At 36.6% G+C, this 4,880-nt stretch overlaps 1 long non-coding RNA gene across 1 annotated transcript; it reads right to left on the reverse strand.

Annotated features, from left to right (window-relative positions):
- Window positions 1–1,082: 1,082 nt before the first annotated feature.
- Window positions 1,083–2,919, reverse strand: LOC139353430 (uncharacterized). Its single transcript, XR_011604697.1, has 2 exons — window positions 2,432–2,919; window positions 1,083–1,291 (listed from the first exon to the last, which is right to left on the reverse strand). It is a non-coding gene; the product is annotated as an uncharacterized lncRNA (long non-coding RNA).
- Window positions 2,920–4,880: the final 1,961 nt, after the last annotated feature.

A 4,880-nucleotide genomic window follows, 5' to 3' on the forward strand; every position in this document is an offset into this window, starting at 1 on the left:
GTAAAATGAGCAAGGAAAAATTGATATGAACTGTTGGGAAACCAGCACAAAAATGAAAGCATCTAGACATGGCACCCCCAAGTTCGAATGAATGGAAAGTCATGGCACTCTACATTCAATTTGACAACTTTTTTCACACTACATGTTTCTCCCGAATTCCGCCCGAACAGATTTCCGTGTCTTCCGCATTTAGGTCGAACTTTCAACTTACCATATCCTGACTGATTTTCCGAGCTTGAAAAAATGTTCACTAAAATCATTTTGGTTTTTGTAAAAATTATCACTGCGTAATATTTCGGTTTTTATGTTGGAGTAAAACGACTAAAGAAAAATTGATATGAACTGTTCCCCACAGTACAAAAATGAAACTTTCTAGATGTGGTACCCCCAAGTTCGAATGAATGGAAGGTCATGGCACTCTACATTGAATTTGACAACTTTTTTGCACACTACATGAATTTAGAAGTTGGAATCTTGAAGCCAAAAATGGTGTCCTTTGTTTAGTTGTATAATAATTGATTTTTTGAGTATCGGGTAAGCATAAAAAGAGAATACTATTAATGGTACTATGGATTGATAAAGACGCTGCCGCGCCATTTTGATAATAATAAAAATTCGATAACTAATGTATGTTAAACAAATTACATAAGTATATACTACTTCATGCGACAGGTGGGTAGCATTGCCCTACAAATATTTACTTTAATTTCTGGATAATTAGTGCTCATATCACTGATTAGACAACAGGAATGCGCAAAACAATATGCTTAATACATAAGATTCCAGAGCTTTTAGTAACGCCATGTAAATTCTGGGTCATATTTTCTTGGTTGTGTTAGTGTATAATTTCGTAAGCTCTACTGCACAGAGAGGAAAGCCCGAGCACATTGTGCTTGAATTGAGAACATTAGTTCTTAAAAACCATGTAAGTATAAATGTTCTTATTTTTGTTGATTCTTGTTCTTGATTCAAAAACAAAATGGTAGGAACTAAAATAGTGAAATGAGTTCAATGCAGCAGTGCATGCATATAGATGCATATATGTATTTGGAATGCGCCTAGATGCAAAAAAACTAAACAAATTCTGGACGCACTCTTTTTTAATGCACCTGGAACATGTACCCAGGAATACATAAAACTGGATTTCAATTTCTTTTTTTTTTTGTCTAATTTTTAGAACATTATTTTATTCGGAATCTTTTGCGGTTCGGCTCCTGGATCCGGTATTCCCTTATATATTTTACGTCTTTGAAGTAGTTCACCAGGGTGTAACCGTCTCCTTTATGGGATTCTGCGAAGATTTAAAGAACATTTAATATTATTAGATTTGGTCAATAATATATTATTTATAATATTCGCTACTTAAATTGTTAGTCTTTTAACAAGTCATGTTTTTTATAGAAGTGCTTAGTGCAGACATGGTAAAGATGCCTTAAATAAAATATAAATTTTCTCGCATTCGTGTTATATTTAAAGCAGGCAAAAAAACTTTTAATTTAACATGCGCACGGAAAAAGTCTCAAAGTTTTTTAATCAAAAACAAGGAAGAACGCTATAGTCGAGTACCTCGACTATCAGATACCCGTTACTCAGATAACAAACTTTAAAATAAATATGCCTTCATGTATGTTTTTCGCCGCTCGAATTTGCTCCCGATTATGGGACAAATGGATAAATTGTTCATTATTCAATAGAATAAGTTAGCCGCGCACTTTGCTCTCTCTGAGCGCCGGCAGTGCTTTTTTCTTTGCCGCTAAGTTCGGCCGGCAACTATATTAAAAACATTTCGCATTGTCTGGCTCTGACGTCATAGCTTTTTTTCTTGGGAGGTTTGTGGGCGTTAGAGTGGGCGTAGCAAATTTTTTTTTGGGTCAATCGATAGGTATTGACAAGACTAATACATTTCAGTTAAAATTTTCTATCTAGCATCAAAACTGTAGGAGTTACATTTTAGGGCGGTTTGTGGGCGTTAGAGTGGGCAGTCTACTGAAACAAACTTGCGCTGCGTAAGAAGCTCAGGAATCTGTACGCCAAATCTCAATAGCCTAGCTCTCATAGTTTCCGAGATCTCAGCGTTCATCCGGACAGACGGACAGACGGACATGGCTAGATCGACACGGCTAGTGATCCTGATCAAGAATATATATACTTTATGGGGTCGGAAACGCTTACTTCTGCCTGTTACATACTTTCCGACGAATCAAGTATACCCTTTTACTCTACGAGTAACGGGTATAAAAATGATATTCCTTAAGTTTATTATTTTATGGGGTCGCAATCGTCTCCTACATTGCGTTGTAAACTTTCTTCTGAATTCATTATACCCTCTGCGAGGGTAAAAATATGGAAACAATTTTATTTGATATATCTTTGATGTTTTTTGATTCAACTTCTGATTTAAGAAATGAACGGTTTGATCTCGGAAACTTACATATTTCTCCATGTTCCCATATATTTTATCATCCACTTCCTTTAAGTGGTCCAGGGTTCTAATCGGGAAGTCCAACTTTAAGATTGGCTCGGCTGGTGCAATTTTTTTCCAGATGGCCAAGTTAGCAGAAGAACTTTTGATATCCAAAGTTTTCCTTACTGAGAATTTTCAGTTATTTAGCCGTAAATTATTATAAATAAATTATTTGTGAAAGAAAACATTTTATCTGTCCGATTTTAACATTTATTTTGAAAAAAAATCAGTTGATTTCTAAGATGATATCAATTCACATTGACATGATATGAATATCAATCACATTTAACTTTTCACTCAATTACATATTTTAATTTTGCACTACACTACATACATTTCACTAACCTGAGAAAATAATAATCAAATGGTGGTGGCAAAAATCAAAATGTAATAAAACACGCGGAGCTGAACTTTTCTTTTTCACATTAAATATGCAAGTGACAAGAAATGCAAGAGACGAGAAAAACCGCGCGCTTCTTGCATGTTCCCTTTTCTTTTTATACCCTTGCAGAGGGTATTTTGATTTCAGTCAGAAGTTTGCAACGCAGTGAAGGAGACTTTTCCAACCCCATAAAGTATATAAATTATGTTTTTTGCTTCGGGATATATTAAAAAAAAACGCCCATAACGCTTAAATCTGTCTACCGCCGGTAGGTGGCGCATTTTAATCTCGCTTTGCTGCTTGCATATCTCCATTTCCCTTTGAGTAACGGGTATCTGATAGTCGAAGTACTCGACTATAGCGTTCTTCCTTGTTTTTTTTAACTTCTTCATGTTAAATTTTTTTTTTTTTTTTTTTATGTAGGTAGTAAATGTACAAAATGAATGAGCCTAAAAAATATTTAATAACAAATTGTTCCATATTTAGAAAATAACTTAAAACAAGGAAGAACGCTATAGTCGAGTACCTCGACTATTAGATACCCGTTACTCAAAGGCGTTTAAGCGTTATGGGCGTTGGAGTGGGCGTGGCAAATTTATTTTTGGATCAATCGATAGGTATTGACGACACCAATACATTTCAGTTAAAATTTTTTATCTAGCATGCAAATTGTGGGCGTCACAGGTTTTCGCGGTTTGTGGGCGTTTAAGTGGGCGTGGCAAACTTTTTTTTGGGTCAATCGATAGGTATTGATAAGAACAATACACTTCAGTTAAAATTTTCTATCTAGCATCAAAACTGTAGGAGTTACAGTTTTGGGCGGTTTGTGGGCGTTAGAGTGGGCGTGGCAGTCTACTGAAACAAACTTGCGTTGCGTAAGAAGCTCAGGAATCTGTACGCCAAATCTCAATAGCCTAGCTCTCATAGTTTCCGAGATCTCAGCGTTCATCCGGACAGACAGACGGACAGACGGACATGGCTAGATCGACTCGGCTAGTGATCCTGATCAAGAATATATATACTTTAGGGGGTCGGAAACGCTCCCTTCTGCCTGTTACATACTTTCCGACGAATCTAGTATACCCTTTTACTCTACGAGTAACGGGTATAACTATTGTTCATAGAAAATTGATATTTGTGCAAAATTGAGTTGATAAGAAAAAATGTATTAAATACATTCATATTATATCTTTAGTATTTTTTTTAGTATGATATAGTGTCTCCCTTTTGTTGCTCCACTAACTGCAACCGTCTAGGCATTGAATTAACCAAGTTCTGCAGGACAGGTTTATCAATGTTTGCCCATTCCTTAACAATTGCCTCCTTTAAGTCCTTTAAGGTCTCGGACTGCCTTCCACCTCCGAAAACTTTAGCTGATAGGATACCCCAAAAATCCTCAATCGGATTTAAGTCTGGACTTATAGCAGGCCACTGCATCAAGGGGATTTTTTTGGATTCCAGAAACATCTTCGTATACCGTGCAACATGTATAGGAGCGTTATCCTGTTGAAACACAAAATCCTCGCTATGGAACTCTTCAAAAAATGGTATAAGCTCACTTTCCAAGAGATCCGTATATATTTCCGCATTCATGCGACCTGGTACAAAGCATATTGACCCACCCCCATGGTTGCGTCTGTGGCAAGTCAACCGGGGATGTCTGGGGTCTCGCCAATACTTTTGATTTCCATCTGGGCCGTCTAAATTGAATTTCTTCTCATCGCTAAAGACGACATTATGGAATTCATTGACCCAAAATTTATATTTTTCGTAAAAAGCAAGTCGGGCCATTTTATGGCGTCGTAATAGCTTAGGTTTTGGCACCTTAGCTTCGTATCGAAGATGTAAATCCTTTCGGCAAATTTGTTGCACTCTTTGCCTAGTTATTGGCAACTTTAGTTCTGCTTTAATTTGGGCGCAACTCATCATTTTTATACCCGTTACTCGTAGAGTAAAAGGGTATACTAGATTCGTCGGAAAGTATGTAACAGGCAGAAGGAAGCGTTTCCGACCCCATAAAGTATATATATTCTT

The sequence above is a fragment of the Drosophila suzukii genome, chromosome X (genome assembly GCF_043229965.1).
Source record: "Drosophila suzukii chromosome X, CBGP_Dsuzu_IsoJpt1.0, whole genome shotgun sequence".
Lineage (NCBI taxonomy): Eukaryota > Metazoa > Arthropoda > Insecta > Diptera > Drosophilidae > Drosophila > Drosophila suzukii.